Source organism: Bos grunniens, chromosome 7, assembly GCF_055505025.1.
Source record: "Bos grunniens cultivar Pamir isolate PY7600 chromosome 7, Bosgru_T2T1.0, whole genome shotgun sequence".
Lineage (NCBI taxonomy): Eukaryota > Metazoa > Chordata > Mammalia > Artiodactyla > Bovidae > Bos > Bos grunniens.
The window spans coordinates 58,243,110-58,264,964 of NC_141171.1; the positions used below are offsets into that span (position 1 = coordinate 58,243,110).

General features: G+C 41.6%; 1 protein-coding gene across 5 annotated transcripts in view; it reads right to left on the reverse strand.

Annotated features, from left to right (window-relative positions):
- The window catches only part of PPP2R2B (protein phosphatase 2 regulatory subunit Bbeta), a 713,296-nt gene that overhangs the window by 521,495 nt on the left and 169,946 nt on the right, over positions 1 to 21,855 (reverse strand). The window contains exon 1 of one of the 5 annotated variants that reach the window (XM_086412211.1): positions 18,587 to 18,702. The exons of the other annotated variants lie outside the window; for them this stretch is intronic. The gene's annotated coding sequence lies outside the window, so the exon portion shown is untranslated. Of the gene's footprint in view, positions 1 to 18,586; positions 18,703 to 21,855 lie in introns of those variants that run through there. 5 annotated transcript variants of the gene reach the window in all.

Here is a 21,855-nt window from a genome sequence, read left to right on the forward strand (position 1 = left end):
TATCCATCCTTTCTTTATATCTTACTAACAGATTCTTGATTTTGTTCATTACTATCCACTGTCTTGTTTAAACAAATAAAAATGCTTGGAATCATAGACTCTTTTGCAGCTAGGAATGGTCATGTGACTCACATCTGCTCCTCCTAGGAGTATCTGGAAGCATCTTTTGTCTTGTGATACAGATGCCACTTTTTCTCCATATCCCACTGTTCCCCTTTGTGCTTTCTGAAATAATGTGTGGTGACAGGAGCTATCACAGTCTCCTGGTATTCCAAAGAAAAAGAACCACAGAGACCTTGACCCTGATATATTTAAGCCACTGAACCAACACAGCAATGGCCTACCTCTGGCTTTTCAGGGCAGAAAAAATGTCCAACTTAATATGTTGAAGCCACTCTTTATTCAGTTACAGCTGAATCCAGTCCCCAGTACACAAATGGAGAAAGAGGATGTTATCTTTGCATAATTATACAATCATTTTTAATTCTTCCACAAGAAAAACCAGCCATTTTTAGATTTTAAGAGGCACATCATTTCAGAACAATACATTTTACCCATCTTCTGGCTCACTGCATTCAACCTTTAGCCAAAATGTCAAGTATCAAAGTACAGATAGTACTTTATTTACATCTGTTTATAGACTCTAAATTATTTAAGGGCAGGACCTATGTCTTATTTATCCTTTCACCTTTAGAACCTAAAACATCTCTTGGCACTTATTAAAAGGTCAGGAAATAAGTGTTTAATTTATTTAGACTAGCAGGAGAATAAGCTCTTTAAACCTAGGGTGGAAGCTGTTGCCACAGGATAAAAATCAGTGCTCAGATACATGATAAGACAGGCAAGCAGAAAGCAGTCAGGATATAGGGCCAGCTCTCTGTCACTAAACCAGTGTCTCAGTCTTTTCATACAGAGAACACTGTGCATCTCTACAAGGATGAAAATGCCTTCAGCATCCGGGGGCGGTGGGGGTGCTTGGAGGGGAAACGTGCAAAAAATGAAGCCCTGATAGATGCTTTAGCAAATACTCCTCTATGTTCAGCATTTTCTGCCTGTAATTACTTTTCACCAAAGACAGCAATCATATTAAAAAAAAAAATAGCTCTCCTAGTTGCTTCACTTAAAATGGATGGTGACTTTATAAAGCACAAGTGGCAAAAAGCCAAACAACAACCTGCTTTATTGAATCTTATTTTCTCCTGTGCAGATTACTCACTCATTAGTTTGCCTGGAACTGAGAAATGTGGTTTTCTCTGACCCATGGGGTCTGAGACCAACAGGAACCAGCACCAGCTCAAAATCAGTTTCTTCTCAGGCCTGCCCATGAAGGTTAGATAAGTTATTAATGCATGAAACACCCAACTCCTGAGTCATTCACAACCGAAGTTGCCTAAGTGTGAGGAGGTTGTACTTCTGCCTAAAGCCTTGCAAGATCATTTTTGGAATGGGTATTGTTGTGATAGATGGAACTCAGTGGGAATGGGCAATTTTGACATTGTAAATTACCTTGTAATTTTATATACTGGAGGCCATTCTTTCAAATCCACAGGCCTATAATCCCGAGAAAGGTCATTCTTAGTGTGGAGTCTGGAGTATTTTGAAAAAAAATAGGAAAGGCAGGGTTGAAAAGCCCATTTGTCCTGCAAGTTGGGGGAATAAATTTATAACAAGGATTTTTTAAATGAAGGTTGAATTTGCAACCATTCATTTGAACAGGCATGCCTAGACCACCTGATAAATAATACATTTGCATTGTGCTTATGAAATATGCAAATGTAGTCCAATTTGCAAATAAATGCCTTGAAGAATTCTTTTAAAACTTCAGAGGTTACCTAATCCTAGTAGTTGCCCTATTCGTATTTGTGAGGTTTTTGTTTTATTTTGTGACAGCTGCCATAAATTCAATTAAACTGTATAGCAAATGAAGTTTTGGTGGTAGCTGTTTTTTTTTTCTCCTGAAGGAAGAAAATGATCAAGAGGTTGGAAAGATGGGAAGCAATGAGCACATTTGCAAACAGGGAAATCAAACAATGCCGCATCAAAATAGGAAGGAAGGAAATCCAGCCAGCTAAGCAGGTACAGCCGGATTTGGTACCCTTGTCCTTCACTCCCTTTATCCACAGGCTTTTTTTGCTTGGGAAAAAAAAAAAAAAAGTATAAGCAATTAGGATCTGCAAAGTTAGAAGCTAAAATAATTCACTGACAGCAAACAGAAACAGAAAGCAAATCTCAGAATGTGCAGGCATGAAAAATACTGCAAGGGATGGTCATTCAAAATGTGTTTCAGGCCATTTGGAGAGGCGTGACTGAGAACACTGCCCTAAGTCAAGTTCATTAACGCCTCCTCCACGAGGTTTTAACTTTCTATCATATAAAAAAAAAATCTAAATGTTTAATTTTCTGAGTTTCCACAGGACTCAAATTCTGAATTCTCTAAGACTCATAGCTCAGTCAGTAAAGAATCTGCCTGCAATGCAGGAGACCCAGGTTCAATTCCTGAGTCAGGAAGATCCCCTGGAGAAGGAAATGGCAACCCACTCCAGTATTCTTGCCTGGAGAATCCCATGGACAGAGGAGCCTGAACAGGCTGCAGTCCATGGGGTCACAAGAGCCAGACACAACTTAGTGACTAAACCACCACCACCACCATGAAATATTTTAAAAAATATAATAAAATGTGTTCCAGGATCACGGAGGAGCCCCTGACAGCCACTGATAGTAGGTAATCACGTCAACATGGGCTCCTTGCAAATGAAGCTACAAACCGTCACTGATGTTTGTAACAGCCGTAAACCTAGCATAATAGAACATGCATGCGGAAATACATGAGTAAGATACTGAAAACCTCTTACAAATTAGATGCTCTCTCTATTATATGTTGAGGTTTTGTTCTATGCTGGGTACCAAGAGAACCAGGACTCAAAGGGTCCTCACAACAGCCCCATAAATTAAATGATTACAAGCAAAGACACGAAGACACAGAGAGGTGAAGGTTTGCCAAGAGCATGTGGCTAAGAAAGACAAACCTGGATTCAGAAGTCAGGCCTCCCTGCTTATCACACCTCCATCAGGTGTCTCTGTTGTAAAAGGCAGATGGAATTTCTGTGACCTAAATTCTTGCCTACAGGTATGAGGGAAGCTTGCTGGTTAAAAGGAACCTCAAAGAGGAACCTCAAGGTACTTTTGGTAAATGGAGCATCCATTAGTAATGGTCAATTAGTAAATTCAGACTTTTCTTAAAACTCTACATGCATGCTAAGTACAAAAGGTGATAGTCAAGAAGGGCATAAAAGAGGAAATGCTGTGGTTTGCTTTTGGATGATCTAAATTTTCTCCCTCTCATGCTTCTTTTAGGTCACACAGTTCTCTCACATGGGAAGAACTCATTGGCTGGAGCCCAGGATGAGACAGAAGGTCTCCTGAAATAATCAGGTGCTTAGAGTCCCCAGATGACTAGACACACGTGGCTCACCTGCTGAACTAACCCCACTGGACTATACTCAGGACTATCATCATTAGGGAGAGGAACTATTGAGGGAAATGAAGCTCTGAGGGGCATGAGCTAGTCAACCTCTTGCAGTTGTGTGCAAAAAAATGATGTCTGATTAATAAACAGTAGGAAGGACACAGAATGGCAGGAGAGACTAAGTGAGCTGAATGTTACTGGAATTGGGCCACTTTCCCAAGCTTATGGCTAGGGGGTTAGTTTCTCACTACATCATTTATTCACCTAATAAACTGTTCAACAAATATTTATTGAAGGTCATCTATGTCCAGGGTTCTGGGGATATGGAAAATAAGGCTGCTGTTCTCATGAAACTTATAGAGATGGGAAGAGATGGGAAGACAGACAATAAAACTTAAGAGATGGGAAAGTGAAGTGAAGTGAAATCACTCAGTCGTGTCTGACTCTTAGCAACCCCATGGACTGCAGCCCACCAGGCTCCTCCATCCATGGGATTTTCCAGGCAAGAGTACTGGAGTGGGGTGCCATTGCCTTCTCCGAATGGGAGAGATGGGAAGACAGACAATAAAAAAAAAAAAGAAAATGCAGTCAATCCTAAAGGGACTCAACCCTGAATACTCATTGGAAGGACTGATGCTGAAGCTGAAGCTTCAGTATTTTGGCCACCTGATGCGAATAGCCAACTCATTGGAAAAGACCTTGATGCTGAGAAAGATTGAAGGCAAAAGGAGAAGAGGGCAGCAGAGGATGAGATGGGTGGATGGTACCACCAATTCAATGGACAAGAATTTGGGCAAGCTCCAGGAGATAGTGAAGGACAGGGAGGCCTGGCATGCTGCAGTCCATGGGGTCACAGAGAGTCAAATGTGACTTAGCAACTGAACAACAACAACAAGTTCTATGAAGCACAAAGAAGCTGGTTAAAGGGCATACAAATCTACACGGGGCATTAGTTTACATAAGAAGGTCAGATAAGTCCCTTGAACAAAGTGACATTTGAACAGACCAAAATGAGTAAGTGAACCAGATAGCAAGGAGAAGTCATTCCAGGGAGAGAGAACAACCTTTGCAAAATCCCTAGGGTGAGTAAGTGCTTTGTGTTCTGGGAACGCTATGGAAACTAGTGTGGCTGCTGAAGGAGAAGGAGGGGAGCAGAAGGTAACAGGGACAAAGAGGGTGTGGCAGCAGGCAGACCATTAGGGCTGAACACTTAGGACTTTACCTCAGACCCTAAACAAAAAAAGTTACGGGAGCACCTGGCTGTGGTACAGAAAGAAACAAGAGTAAAAACAAATTTAAAAAAAGAAGAATTCTGTTAGGAGGCTAATGGGATAACCAAGCAAGAAATAGACTAGAATGGTAGCAGTGGAGGTATTGAGCAGTGTCAAATGTTGGATATGCAAGAAAGACAGATGTGAAGGGTGATGCCAGGATGAACTTGGCCCAAATGACTGGGAAAATGGAGTCATCGTGAGCGGAGACGGGGGGAGCAGGCTAGGGGGTGCTGTGTCTATGTTATCCTCAGATGCCCATTACATATTAAGTAGGCATTACATACCATCACCTTCCTTCACTATGTCTCCTTACTCTGTGCCAAAGCTACCTTATTTAATATGATGTGGGAACTGGACTGGACTTCCTAGGTGATGCTAGTGGTAAACAACCCGCCTGCCAATATAGGAGACATAAGTGAAGTAGGTTCGATCCCTGGGTCAGGAAGATCCCCTGGAGAAGGGAATGGCTACCCACTCCAGGCTTCCCTGGTAGCTCAGGCAGTAAAGAATCTGCCGACAATGCAGGAGACCTGGGTTCAGTTGCTGGGTAGGAAAGATTCCCTGGAGAAGGGAATGGCAACCCACTCCAGTATTCTTGCCTGGAGAGTCCCATGGAAAGAGGAGCCTCATGGGGTACAGTCCATGGGGTCACAAAGAGTCAGATACAACTGAAGCAACTTAACACGCACACACACATGAAGTGGACTGACATCCATCATCTTCCATGGAGTGCAGTCCCCTGAAAGCAGTGACCAGGTCTAACTCTCTCCACTGTACACCTAGCACAGTTCCTGGCTTGTAGTCGGCACTCAGTTACTAGTGAATGAGTGAATGAAAAAAATGCAAAGGAGTGATTATTCCTAATGACTCCTATGGAAGGAACTGGGCCAACTGAAATCTGCTTCCATAGCCTGCCTGGACCAGGTCAGAGAGCAGAGCCACATCAGTGGAATGACCCACACAGAGGCCACTGGAGTTGGCATCTTCTCTTTCCCTTTAATTCAGGTCATGCCTCCAATTTAATTCAAGGGTATTAAATGCTGATGTTATTTTAGAATTACAAAATTTGCCTGCCTCCTGAGAAATCTATATGCAGGTCAAGAAGCAACAGTTAGAACCTGACATGGAAAAATGGACTGGTTTCAAATTGGGAAAGGAGTACATCAGAGCTGTGTACTGTCACCCTGCTTATTTGACTAATATGCAGAGTACATCATGCGAAATGCCAGGCTGGATGAAACATAAGCCGGAATCAAGATTGCTGGGAGAAATATCAATAACCTCAGATATGCAGATGATACCACACTTATGGCAGAAAGAGAAGAGGAACTAAAAAGCCTCTTGATGAAAGTGAAAGAGGAGAGTGAAAAAGTTGGCTTAAAACTCAACATTCAGAAAACTAAGATCATGGCATCTGGTCCCATTACTTCATGGCAAATAGACAGGGAAACAGTGAGAGACTTTATATTTTGGGGCTTTGAAATCACTGCAGATGGTGACTGCAGCCATGAAATTAAAAGACGCTTGCTCCTTGGAAGAAAAGCCATGACCAACCCAGACAGCATATTAAAAAGAAGAGACATTACCTTGCCAAAAAAGGTCTGTCTAGTCAAAGCTTGGTTTTTCCAGTAGTCAAGTATGGATGTAAGAGTTGGAATATAAAGAAAGCTGAGCTCCAAAGAATTGATGCTTTTGAACTGTGGTGTAGGAGAAGACTCTTGAGAGTCCTTTGGACTGCAAGGAGATCCAACCAGTCAATCCTGAAAGAAATCAGCCCTGAATATTCATTGGAAGGACTGATGCTGAAGCTGAAACTCCAATACTTTGTCCATCTGATATGAAGAACCGACTCATTTGAAAAGACCCTGATGCTGGGAAAGATTGAAGGTGGGAGGAGAAGGGGACAACAGAGGATAAGATGGTTGGATTGCATCCCCGACTCCATGGACGTGAGTTTGAGCAAGCTTCAGGAGTTGGTGATGGACGGGGAAGCCTGGTGTGCTGCAGTCCATGGGGTAGCAAAGAGTCAGACATGTCTGAGAGACTGAACTGACAAAGAAAATGTATTTATTGCTTATATGTGGAATCTAAGAATACAAATGAACATTTATAAAACAGAAATAGATTCATAGACATACAAAAGCAAACATATAGTGACCAAAGAGAAAAGAGGGGCAAGAGATAAATTATGAGTTAAGGATTAACAGATACCAACTAGTATATATGAAACAGATAAAGAACAAGGTCCTACTGTATAGCACAGGGGACTATTCGGTTGCTAAGTCATGTCAGCCTCTTTGCAACTCCCATGGAGTGTATATAGTCCACCAGGCTCCTCTGTCCATGGAATTTCCATGCAAGAATTCTCCAGGCAAGAATACTAGAGTGGGTTGCCATTTCTTTCTCCAGAGTATCTCCCCAACCCAGGGATTGAACCTGCCTCTCCTGTATTGGACTTCCCTGGTGGCTCAGACGGTAAAGTGTCTGTCTACAATGTGGGAGACCCGGGTTCAAGCCCTGGGTCGGGAAGATCCCCTGGAGAAGGAAATGGCAACCCACTCCAGTACTATTGCCTGGAAAATCCCATGGACAGAGGAGCCTGGTAGGCTACAGTCTATGAGGTTGCAAAGAGTCGGACACGACTGAGTGACTTCACTTTCACTTTCACTTTCACTTTCTCCTGTATTGGCAGGGGGATGCTTTACCATTGAGCCACCAGGGAAGCACATATATTTATACACACACATACATATACATATACGGGGCTTCCCTTGTAGCTCAGTCAGTAAAGAATCTGCCTGCAATGCAGGAGACCTGTGTTTGATCCCTGGGTTGGAAAGATCCCCTGGAGAAGGAAATGGCAACCCACTCCAGTATTCTTGATTGGAGAATCCCATGGATAGAGGAGCCTGGCAGGTTACAGTCCATGGAGTCACAAGAGTTGGGACATGACTTAGTGACTAAACCACCACCGCCACATATACATACATATAACTGAATCACATTGCTATATGCCTAAAACAGCTATCTTTCAATAAAAAATGGCTATCATGAAAAAAACTACAAAGAATAAATGCTTGAGGGGATGTGGAGAAAAGGGAACCCTACTGCACTGCTGGTAGGAATGTAATTTGTTTTAGCCGCTATAGAGAACAGTATGAAGATTCCTTAACAAACTAGAAATAAAACTACCATATGACCTAGCAAAGAGTAGGACATGATTTAGCAACTGAACAACACCGCCATCACCAGCAATCCCACCACTGGGCATATACCCTGAGAAAACCACAATTCAAAAAGACACATGTACCCCAGTGTTCACTGCAGCACTGTTTACAATAGCCAGGACATGGAAGCAGCCTAGATGTCCATCAGCAGAACAGATAAAGAAGTTCTGGTACATATATACAATGGAATGTTGTTGTTGTTGTTGTTTAGTTGCTAAATTGTATGTGACTCTTTGCAACCCCATGGACTGTAGCCCATCAGGCTCCTCTGTCCATGGGATTTCCCAGGCAAGAATACTAGAGTGGGTTGTCATTTCCTCCTCCAGACAATCTTCCTGAGCCAGGGATTGAACCTGCATCTCCTGCATTGGAAGGCAGATTCTTTACCACTGAGTCAACAGGGAAGCCCACAATAGAATATTCCTTAGCCATAAAAAGGAACAAATTTGAAACAGTTGTAGTGAAATGGATGAACCTAGAGCCTGTTATACAAAGTGAAATAGGTCAGAAAGAGAAAAACAAACGCTGTGTATTAATGCATATATATGGAATCTAGAAAAATAGTACTGATGAACCTATTTATAGAAAAGAAATGGAGATGCAGATATAGAGAACAGACTGGTCGTCACAGTAGGGGAAGGAAGGGTAGGACAAATTGAGAAAGTAGCACTGACGTATACACACTATCTTGTGTAAGATAGATAACCAGTGGGAAGCTGATACATAACACAGGGGGCCCAGCCTGGTGCTCTGTGGCAACCTCAATGGGTAGAATGGGGTGGGAATGGGAGGCTCAAGAAGGAACGGATATATATATATATATATAATTATTACTTGCGTTGATGTATGGCAGAGACCACCACAACATTGTAAAACAATTATCCTCCAAGAATAAAAATTGCTTAAAAAGATATAATAGATATATATGTATTCACAAAATAAATATTGTCGATCTATTTTCTTGATTATAAATGGCAATATGGCTGCCTAATTTTAAGTTTTCCATCCATGGTAATTGGAAATTTTATTCTAGGATTCCTCTATGGTCTTACTCAACCCACCAGAACATCCTACTCATACAATCTGTACCTCCAACATCACTCTGAAACTCTTATCCTCATATTACCTTTATCTTCAGAGAGAATGCCATAGCCTACACTTTAGTATCAGAAAGATCCTACAATCCACTCCTCAAGGCATAAGCAGATCTTTGTGCTTAAAATTCCACTACTAAGAGGCATTTCTTTGCACTGACATTTCCTTTCAGGGATCTTCAATAAGGTACATCAAGAAATGAAGTCATTATTTTTTATTCATATTTTATCAGTGTAGAATGATCTCTTTGTGATTCACTGCACCCCACAGGGGATGGGTCACATAAGAGCATTTAAGATAGAAATTTGGAGAGCCCTTACCATATTTGCAATTGGCAGCTCAGCCAATGGTATTAGGCACCAAAGAGTGTGAGTGCTGGTGTTTTAAAAGGCCTCCATTCTGCTAGACAGAGGCAAAAGCACAGGAGCAAAGCCATACCTGTGGTGGATACATTGGTCAACCATTGTCCAAGCTTTATCTTGAACAATGAAAAAAATGGTTCCTCAGTCAAACAGATTAGAGATATTCTGCTTATCACTTCCCAGTCTTGGATATTTACAGTGGACATTAGCAAGTCAGATGTTGGGAGAAGTGTTAAATTTTATAAATCTTTTTAACCTTCTTTAACATAGCATTTTTGCAAACATACGTTAATTTGTTGTTCAATGTCTTGAGAAATAGCATATTCTGTTTATAAGAGAAAGAGCTCATTTGCTTTACCTGGAAGTTGATTGTAAGAAAGAAGGGAGGCTGTCTAATATACTGAAAAGCACAGTCTTTTACTGGGTTCAGAGACTCTGATTTAAATCCTCCACTAACCTATTTATTGACTTCGTACCCTCAGTTGAGTTACTTAACCTCTCTGTGCCTTTGTAAATTGAAAATCTAATCTGTTTTTACTTCTAAGCATTTTCTTTCTTTTTTTTTAATTTATCTTAAAATTTTTTGTTAGGGACTAGTTGATTTACCATGTTAGTTTCAGGTGTATGACATAGTGATGCAGTTGTACATGTACATATATTCATTTTTTTTCAGGATTCCTTTCCTATATTGGTTATTACAGAATATCTAGGCATTTTATTTCTAATGCATGTAAAATATCTTGATGCAAAATAAAGAATACCTAGGTTTTTATAATGGAGAAGGCAATGGCACCCCACTCCAGCACTCTTGCCTGGAAAATCCCATGGACGGAGGAGCCTGGTAGGCTGCAGTCCATGGGGTCGTGAAGAGTCGGACATGACTGAGCGACTTCCCTTTCACTTTTCACTTTCCTGTATTGGAGAAGGAAATGGCAACCCATTCCAGTGTTCTTGCCTGGAGAATCCCAGGGACGGTAGAGCCTGGTGGGCTGCCGTCTATGGGATCGCAGAGTCGGACACGACTGAAGCGACTTAGCAGCAGCAGCAGCAGGCTTTTATAATCTTATTTTTGTCCTCTACAGAACTCTACTTCCATCTCTGTTTAGCACCTCTGGGTTATAGCAGCCAGGAGCAGTGGGTAAGAGCAAGGGTTCTCGATTAAAACTCAGTTCAGATCCTGACTCTGCTATTGACTAGCTGTGTGTTCTTGTGCAAGTTACTTGACCTCTCTGGGCCTCAGCTTATTTGTGAAACAGAGCTGTTGGAAGGATCAAAATAATACAGTTTAGTTTATACTCTACATAGAGTGTCCAGCCAAGGGCCCAGCTCAGAGTAAAGGGTACAGTAAATAGCTGTTACAAGGGTTCTGGTTGTTATTTCCTGTCTCTGAACTTTTCATCTCTGGCTTGGCTATGATCTCTCTCCTTAACCCCACTGCTAAGAGCTCTCCTTCCTGGTAGTTGACACTCCTGACAATGGGGTCTTCCAAATAGTACCCCCACCCCCCTTCCCAAAATCTAGCTTCCTCCCTGGGGCAACTGGTGCTTATAATTTACTTCCAGATCCCTGGCCCAGCTGCAGGGAAGGAGAACAGACAATGATTTCTCTTCCCACAGCCTCCCACGCATTAGCTTTCCCTGCATGTCTGATGTTTGACTTCTAACTCCCCTCGGGCTGCGACTACTCAGACAAAGTGAAGTGGACAGATGGAACAATTATTTGGAAAGCTCAGCCAATGGAAAACAAAACAAAAAGACAAGCGAAGAAAACCCTACACTGAGCCTTGCGGTTGAGGGAAAAGAGTTTATTGGTTTAAATTATTCTTATTGCCTGCTGGCAGCGATTGCATTTTCCAGATAATTGCTCAGTGCTCCCATTAGTTTTCCCATGCAGAGAAATGATACCTTCTTAGATACTGGCACTACAGGTAGCCTTCCTCAGCAGGAAGAGATGTGTTCGGGCAAAGAGCTTCTATACAGCAAATTTTAGTTAGCTGACTCCAATCAGTTCATTGGTTTCCATGATAACCAAGAGGTGTTGCAGGAGTGGGGGGGAAAGGGTCTCTGGATGTGATAAGAAATAACACTTCAAAATGAAGCATACTTTTAAAATCACGTATTTGAAAAATTTCTGAAAAAACACTGATTCATGTTTTACAGATATTGAGCCAAACTACCTGTGTTGAATTCCAGGCTCTGCCATGCATGTGTGACTTAGTATAAATTACTTTGTCTCTGAGTCTCAGTTTCCTGGTCTCCCTGCTGAAAATGACAGCTCACTCATAGAGTGATGAGGATCAAAGAGTCATGTACAAAGAGATCATCATACTAAGGGAAGTAAGTCAGACAGAGAAAAACAAATATGATATGTGATCACTTATACATGGAGTCTGAAAAAATGATACAAATGAATTTATACACAAACAGAAATAGACTCAAAGGCATAGAAAAAAAATTTATGGTTACCAAAAGGAAAAGGGTAGGGGTGAGGGTGGATACATTGGGAATTGGGGATATCCCCAATTCCCAATGTATCCACCCTCACATTCAGAAAATGAAGATCATGGCATCCGGTCCCACCACTTCATGGGAAATAGATGGGGAAACAGTGGAAACTGTGTCAGACTTTATTTTTCTGGGCTCCAAAATCACTACAGATGGTGACTGCAGCCATGAAATTAAAAGACGCTTACTCCTTGGAAGGAAAGCTATGACCAACCTAGATAGCATTTTCAAAAGCAGAGACATTACTTTGCCAACAAAGGTTTGTCTAGTCAAGGCTATAGTTTTTCCTGTGGTCATGTATGGATGTGAGAGTTGGACTGTGAAGAAGGCTGAGCGCCAAAGAATTGATGCTTTTGAACTGTGGTGTTGGAGAAGACTCTTGAGAGTCCCTTGGACTGCAAGGAGATCCAACCAGTCCATTCTAAAGGAGATCAGCCCTGGGATTTCTTTGGAAGGAATGATGCTAAAGCTGAAACTCCAGTACTTTGGCCACCTCATGCGAAGAGTTGACTCATTGGAAAAGACTCTGATGCTGGGAGGAATTGGGGGCAGGAGGAGAAGGGGATGACAGAGGATGAGATGGCTAGATGGCATCACTGACTCGATGGACGTGAGTCTGAGTGAACTCCGGGAGTTGGTGATGGACAGGGAGGCCTGGTGTGCTGTGATTCATGGGGTCACAAAGAGTCAGACACGACTGAGCGACTGATCTGATCTGATCTGATATATAAAATAAACAACAAGGACCTACTACCTAGCAAAAGGAACTATACTCAATATTGCATAATGACTTATAAAAGAATCTAAAAAAGAATATATATATGCATATATATATATATCAGTTCAGTTCTCAATAAATTATGATTGATTATGTTATCATAAAGGTATATAATAAATGACTGTTATTAATGAATTATTAACAAATCGACCTGTTTCTGGTTATAAAAGCTAAAGATGGAAAAGCCCAAACTCCAGATGATGGCAGCTCAGGGCCTCTCGTTCTGTGGGTTTTGAGCTTTTATTTTTCTGGCTCAATCCACAGATTTCTTTAATTTCAAAATCTCTGGTGCACATTTGTGCTCACTGAGAAGTATACCTCTATATCTTTAAATACAGCTACATACAAGAGACTGTCAGATGGTGTTCGGGACCCATTACACAAAATACAGTAAGAATCTAGTTCCATTCCTGCCCAACAGGATGTGTAGGTAGCTGGGGAGGCCACACACGCCCATCAGACCTCGACAGTGGAAACAGACAGCTGTCTGGGTGGGAGAGGAGGGAGCCCACTCTGCCCTTTCTTTCCTGGATGTGATCCTGCCTGAGTTCAGGGGGACATAATGTACAACTCAAGGTCATGCCAATTGCGCTTCAGATTTTCTGCTCTTCTAGAACAGAAGTCAAAGCAAATTTGGAAAGCGCATAGTCTAAGATTTTCTCATCTGTGTGATGGGGTCAGCCAAAGAGGTCAAAGACCTTTCCTGAATGATAATAAAAAATATTAATAACTTCCACATATTGAGTGCTTAATATATCAGGCACCATGCTGGATGTTTTACAGGAATTATCTTATTTAATTCCTACACTCATCCTCTCAGAGGAGACTCATTACTAAGCTGTCAGGATTCTCCAGAGAAATTGAACTGAAAGAATGTATAGAGATGTAGATAAGAGGAGATTTATTGTAGGAATTGGTTCACGTGGTTATGGAGGCCGAGAAGTCCCACAATCTGCTGTTTGCAAGGGTGAAACTCAGGAAAGGTGGTGGTGTAATTCAATCAGAAGGTTTAAGAATCAAGGGGCCCATTGGGTAAGTGACAGTATGCATCTGAAGGCCCAAGGACCGGGGGCATTGATGTCTGAGGGTAGATGAAGTTGGATGTCTCAGTTCAAGCAGAAAAGCAAACTGGCCCCTCCTCTGCCTTTTCATTCTTCCCCAGGAAGAGAAATTTCCAGTACAAGCCATGGCAGCTTTAAAAATTTCCAAGAAATGCCACACTCGATGTCATCGACCTTATGATCTCCCTACTTGGAGACAGATAAAAACCCTTACTAATCAAGCTGAAAATCTGGTTTCTCAACAGGGAATGCCTCGGGATCCTGAAAATACTATTGTCACTATGCTTGCTTTGCTTGCTTCTGCTTCCCCCGCTCAGGCTGACTTGATTGATCACACTTATTGGGCTTATATACCTAACCCCCCTTTTATTGTAGGTTGTAGAATGGACAGATATAAGACCAATCATATCCACCAATGATTCAATACATATGCCCCCTCCTTGGAGCTTGGAGGAGCCCTCTCATCCTGAGGAAGAAAGAAAACTAATTAACATTTCTCTAGGCTATGAAATCCTTCCTTTATGCATGGACCCAACAAAATTATGTATTAATGTTAGTCAACAAATGTGGGCTTTCATCCTGCCTCCAAAAAAGAACTTCCACACATTGCTTAAACTGTTTACTGCCTTGTCCTTTTATGAAAACCATATCAATACTACCAAAACTCTAGGAAAAGAACAAAAGTTAAAATGTAAGGGGTTTACTTATAAAGACTTTAAATATACTCCTATTTATTGAGACAGATGTCAAGCTAAATCAGAAAATTTAATGTTTATGGCTAATCACACCTTTGTTGATTGGGGACCCCATGGTATCTGGTTATCTAACTGCTCAGATGATATTAACAGTACTATATGTGATTATGTTACTCAAGAAGATTACCAACAGTTCAGTGAGACACTTCCATGAAAAGGACTTCTTGGCTGGCTTGACAGTGAAATGACACCTTCTTGCCCTCAAATCGTCCTCAATAAACGATTTGGGCCTGAACAGTGGGACATCTGAAAACTAGCTACTAGCACCAAAGAACTTGGAACTTGGACTGGACATTTCACAGGGACCAATTGTAGTCATAATAACCTTTTTTTTTTCATTATAATCAATCATATTTCATACAAGCTTATGTTCCCCTTCCTTTTATTATAGCTATAGGGAGTTTACAATTCAATAAGACTTTATGTTCTGTAACTTGTATAAATTGCAAATTATATACTTGTCTTAATGCTTCTCTTTCCTTAAGAAAGGAATCCCTTTTGATTCTTCAATCTTGACGTAGTCTGTGGTTACCAATAAATCTCCAGCGGCCCTGGGAAGAAGGTCCCATGCCTGGACTTGCTTCCTGGTTACTTACTAAACTGCTCGGGTGATCTAAACGATTCACTGGATGGCTGATTCTTGACATTTTGGGATTAATAGCTATTTGCACCACTGCTGCCGTCACTGGTGTTGCTTTACAAACCTCAATTCAAACACATAATTTTATCCAAAATTGGACTAAAGATGCTCATACTATGTGAGCCACTCAGGCTCAGATAGATGAGGATATTCAAGATGAAATACAGGAACTAAAAACAGCCATCAAATGGGTTGGAGATCAATTAATAGATGTACAAAACCAAGTGATACTAAAATGAGATTGGAATTCTACTCAATTTTGTGTTACTCCTGTTCAATTCAATCATAGTGCCTACAACTGGGAACAAATCAAATTTCATTTACAAAACATACATGATAATGCCTCTCTGAATGTACAATTATTACAAAAAGAAATCTTTGAAACCTTTTCTAAAAGTTTGCCCTCTTCCACTAATTTGGAAACGTTAGCTAAACAACTAGCTGATCAATTATCTGGGCTAGACCCAAGCAAATGGTTTCAGAACATAACTCATAACATAGGGTCTGGAACTATGACTTTGGTGATTGTCTTGATAATTATATTTGTTGTTTACCATTGCCTTCATACAAAAATTGTTAAAACTGATTAAACTCAAATGATCAGGACCCTTTTTACAAATATAATAAATAAGGGGTAATTGTCAGGGAACGTTTAACAGGAGGATTTCTGTGTGCTGTTTTTTGTCTCTCGTAAATCCTCTGTTCCTTATCAGTTCCTGGTAACGAGTGGAGTGGCATGCTGCTCCCAGGACTGAGGTCATGAGATAAAAAGCATGCGTGGATTTCCTTCAGTAAACATTCTCCTTACGACAAAACTGCTTAGTCATGACCCGCTTTCTTGAGATATGGATTGTCTTCTGACCTTATAACCATTGTTAATTCCTTGTTTCCTTGATAACTGTTGCTGTACATCTGGTTTTCTGATCTTTATCATTGTCAAAAGAAATTCCTTGTATAACAGCCTATATATACTCACAGAAAGATCATTAAATCACCCTTGCTCCACCAGAGACTTGGGTTCCCGTGTGTTTCTCTCTCTCTCTCTCCCCCCCTCCAGCTAATTCTCTGGAGCATGGAAACCCACCGAACCCACTCTCCTGCCCTGGCTTTCAAGACCTCCTCGAGAGGACGCCCTGGGCCTTCGTGAGCGGTGCAAGCCCTCTTCTAGGGTTTTATTGGTTCTCTGCGTAAACCAGGGAATACTAGCTTATTTCTCTCTTTCACTTTCTTATCGTTGACTCTGGATCACCAGGTTCCAGTCCATTAAAGGACCACAACAGCCCACCACATTGGGAAGGGTGATCTTCCTCACACAGTCCACTGGTTCAAATGGACTCTCTTTCAGAGCCACCCTCATAGACACTCGGAAATAATGTTTACCAGCAATCCAGGCAACCCCTTAGCCCAGCCAAGTTGACTCATAAAATTGTCATGTAAGCCCACTCTGCAGATGAGGAAGCAGGCACAGAGAGGTTAAGTAACCTGACCAGATTACACAACTACTAGCTGATAGTCTTCTGATTCCAAAACCAGAAGCCTTAATGGACTGCTCTGTTATCTTCTGCAAGAGTTCATTTCAATCTGGGGAAAAAGCAGAAGTACCTGTTTTCCTGCAAAATACTTTGGTCTTGGTGACATCTCTACATGACAGCTTGTACTGAAACCCAGACTTGAGTCCCAGGTCTGTCCTAAATAAGAGTGACAAAGATAATTGATACTGATTCAACAGAGATAATAACAGCCACTATAATTTAGTGGACAAATACTATATGTCAGCTATGAGTCTCTTGAAGTCCTTGAAAATTAACATAACAATCTCTCATAGAAACCACAGCTCTGGTGTCTAACTTTGCATTTACCAGCTGTGGGATTTTCAATAAGGCATTTAGTCTCACTTTAAAAATAAAATTTTCTATGAAAAATAATGTACAGTGAACACTTACACAGTACTCAGAAGGTGGCAGGCCCTAATATGTATTAGCAGTACTTTTGTTCCATTTCTACAAGATGAAGAAACTAAGTCTTACAGAGAAATGGATGAACAGCCTGAGGCCATAAGTCTGGCAGAGTCTGTACTCTGGGTCAGCTTCCCTCCAAAGCCTGACAATGCTTTGTACTTGATCAGTGACTGTCATAACTGGTCACATATCAGAAGCAACTGGGTAACTTGTTTACACTCTAGGGTCTTTGTCCTCATCCCCAAACTGGGCTGTTGCAGGGCCAGATTGGCAGCCACTGCTCCAGCCCATGCATCGCCTCATTCCCCAGGTCCCCTTCCCACCCTCCTGTGGGAGGGAACACATCTGTCCTCAGTGACTGCAGAGAACCCTCCTATCTTAGTTAAGCTGGGCTGCCATAACAAAATACCATAGACTGAGCAGTTTAAGGTACAGGAATGTACACTTCATAATTCTGGAGGCTAGAAGTCCAAGATCAAGAGGCCACCATGGTTGGATTCTGGTGAGAGCCCTTTTCATGGCTTGTATATAGCCAGTTTCTGGTTGTGTCTTCATGTGATGGGGAGAATGTGAAAGCTCTCTGGTATCTCTTCTTACAAGGGCACTAATCCAATCACAAGGGCCTCACCTTTATGACCTTCTCAAAACCTAACTACCTTTCAAAGGCCCCATCTCCAAATACATCTCAATGGGGGTTAGGCTTCAACAGATGAAATTGGATGGGAGGGCAGGGAACCATCATTCAGTCTACAGCACCTTCCTGATTGGTTTAAGATATTGGCCCTTTCTATTCTACTTCATCAGCAATAGTCTTTTAAAAGAATTAAATGATACTGGCTGAGCACTTGTTTGCTGGGCATGGTACCCAAAGGACTATTTATTTATTTATTCATTATTTACACTTGGTCTGCTTTCAAAAAAAAATATGATGCCTTCTGGAAATTTAAGACTGTCACAGGAAACACTGACAAGGACACATCACTCCACAGGCTACAAAAAACAGGGCCATCTTCCCAGTGGTTGTTCATGCTGCCCCAGTTGTTCTAATTGTTCACACAACTGTGGTACCTGCCCCCGTGGTTCTAGCTTTCATTCCTCAGTCTCTCTCTCTTCCCCGCCCTCCCAGATTTTGTTGCTGGGGACACAACTGAGTCATCAGTTGGCTTTGGCCTTCAGGTACTTAAGCAGAAGCAAAAAGGCAGCATCTTTGTCTTAAGTGATGAGCTGAAAGATTCACATCTCCATGCTCTTGCAATTAAAAACGCAATGATGATGATAGCAACTAATTTTCACTAATGACTTACTATGTGCTAAGCATGATTTCATTTAGTCCTCACAGCAACTCTAAGCGATAGGTACTGGTATCCCCCACTCTGAAGAAATGGAAACTGAGGCTTAGGGAAGCTGAGTATGTTGCTTAAGGTCATCCCAGGCCCATAAATTGGGGAGCCAAACAGATTTCCTACCTCAGCTTCTGCTGAGAGTATTTGGATCTCCTGAAATGTTCTCTTCTGTTGAATTCTCTTCTGTTGAACACCTTGTATTTGAAACAGGGTGTCTCATTGGCTAAGTTTTCCCCGTCCTGGAGGTGGTGCAAATATACAAGAGATAAACAGGGTATGTCAGTCAATATGAAAACCCCACCATCCTCAGTCTACAGTGAAACAGATCCCAGACCAAGGGCTCAGTGCTGTGCTGTGCTGTGCTAAGTCACCAGTTGTGTCCAACTCTTTGCAACCCCAGGGAGTGTAGACTACCAGGCTCCTCCGTCCATGGGATTCTCCAGGCAAGAATACTGCCATTTTCTCCTCCAGGCAAGGTCTCATTACTGATAGGATTAAGACTGGTTTCAAGAGACAGCCACTGAGAAGGCTGGGCAATCACAAATTCAATTGATTAATAATAAACTCTCTCTGATTTTCCTTGTCACATGCTAGAACTGACTGAACTCAGAACTTAAAAAACACATGGAAATCAGAAAAGCTCAATAAGCAGGAGATCTAAAATAAAGTCCAAAAGATGGAAGTCAATTATATTATATAAACATGGTTTAGCAAGAGATTTTTCTAAACACCGCTTCCCTGCTCAGTGTTTACTTACCAGGTAAAAAGCATAAACTGCACTCAGGCAAGCCTTCAGATTTAGAGGGGGGAAAAAAATGAACTGTTTCTCTGGCATTTGTACCCGAACTTCATTTACATAAAAAATTCTCATGTAGTATTAAATGCATATAGTAAGATGAAGGAATTAAGGCTGAAAATATAAACCCATTCCTCAAAGAGGATGGCCCAGCTTGTCACTAGCATATTTCCATCTGCAGGACTTACTGCCAGTGGCCCCAGGACTGTGACTGGTGGCTGGTCTAGTAGCTGCTTCAGATGTGCATTTAGAAGGCATTTCAGCTAGTTTGAAGTTGAGGCCTGAAATATTCTATGCATCTTTATCAGTATCAATACAAATCCTGGACATTCACTCTTAAGGATTAGAAATGGGAATGAATAACTAGCAGTTAAATACACAAGTTCTGTGATTAGATAGATGTGGACTTAAATTTGGGCTCTGTAACCTTGGCTATAAGTCTTGGTTCCATATATAGAATAAAGATGATGATAGCCTCATCCTAGGTCTTTTGTGGGGCTTCCTTGGTAGCTCAGATGATAAAGAATCCACCTGCAATGCAGGAGACTTAGGTTCAACCCCTGGGTTGGGAAGATCCCCTGGAGAAGGGAATGGCAACCCACTCGAGTATTCTGGCCTGGAGAATTCCCTGGACAGAAAAGCCTGGCAGGCCACAATCCATGGGGTTGCAGAGTCGGACACAACTGAGCAACTTTCACTCAGGTTTGTTGTGAGGATTATGTAAGGAAACACACACACACACACATATCATGTAGCAAAGCAACAATATAGTGAAAAACTGAATAAGAACTAGTACTATTATTCCTACCACCACTGTCACCATATTACTACTACCATTATTAGTACTACTATTACCATTACTTTGCCAACAAAAATCCATATAGTTAAAGCTATGGTTTTTCCAGTAGTCATGTACGGATGTGAGAGTTGGACCATAAAGAAGGTTGAGCACCAAAGAAATGATGCTTTTGAACTGTGGTGTTGGAGAAGACTCTTGAGAGTCTCTTGGACTGCAAGGACATCCAACCAATCCATCCTAAAGGAAATCAGTCCTGAATATTCATTGGAAGGACTAATGCTGAAGCTGAAACTCCAATACTTTGGCCACCTGAAATGAACTGACTTATTTGCAAAGACCCTGATGCTGGGAAAGATAGAAGGTGGGAGGAGAAGGGGATAACAGAGGATGAGACGGTTGGATGGCATCATCAACTTGATGGACATGAGTTTGAGTGAGCTCAAGGAGACGGTGATGGACAGGGAAGCCTGATGTGCTACAGGCCATGGGGTCACAAAGAGTTGGACACAACTGAGCGACTGAACAATAATTACCATTACTCTTCCTCCTCCTCTTCCAACTACCATACTTCTACTACTGCTATCAAAACTATTCTATTACTACAACTACAGTATTTCAATAAATTTTTTTTATGTTTTTACTATTCACCCTTCCTCTTTCTTGTGTTAACTCCCTTCTATTTATAATGGAAATGAAGCTATTTTTCCTGCCAAATGAGTAGTTTGAGAATCGGAATATTAATTTATTTGAACATATGTGTGTCAATGTTGCTCTGAAGAAAAGGTCCCAGTATGTTCTGTTAACATACTCATGACAAAATGAAGTATGGGTTATACATAAATTCACATTTCAGCTCACGTCTCACCTCCTTCCAAAAGCCTTTCACTCACATTGATGTCTCCTTTCTCTGAAATGGGGCCTCCCTGGTGGCTCAGATGTTAAAGCTTCTGCCTGCAATGTGGGAGACCTAGGTTCGATCCCTGGGTCGGAAAGATCCCCTGGAGAAGGAAATGGCAACCCACTCCAGTATTCATGCCTGGAAAATCCCATGGACCGAGAAGCCTGGTGGGCTACAGCCCATGGGGTCAGAAAGAGTCGGACATGACTTAGCGACTTCTCTTCTCTTCACTTCTCTGAAACAGTCGTCATTGTGTTCTCAAATTCTTTCATCATTGTAAGACTTATCTCCTCACCTAATAAGCTCTCTGAAGTCAGTGTTTAGTACCATAAGCATGGTAGGCATTCCAAAAATACTAATATATGAAAATGATATTGAATAAACCAAGATTCTGTATTAAAGGTATTTAATTGTTCATGTTGCCCAGAGTCCAGAGTCAGGTCAAGTACAGTTGGATCCAGGGGCTCAAAAGACACCACCAGTCCAGTCTCTCTGGACCTCTCAGATCTACTTCCATCTGTACTGTTTCCTTGGAGGCTTATCGTCAGCGCTGGGAGTGCCATGCTCACACCCTCACAGTAGCAAGCCCAAAGGAATATAGCCTGCCTTTCTCCAGCCACTCCTATGTACATCCCAGGAGATGGGACTCTGCATTGGACCAGTTTCAGTTACATGTATACCTTGGAGCTTCAGATATATAGTTTGCCCCATCCAAGCACCTAAGCCAATGGAATAGAAGAAAAAGTTTCCCCAAAAGAAATTTTAGAATAAGAGGAATGAGCTTTGGATGGGGAGAAGCCTTTATAAAGATCTCACTTGTCTTTTGTAACTACCTTAGCTCTAAACACAGTAAAAAGCCATAGTAGATACTCAAAATAAGTTTTAAGATTGATGGATTT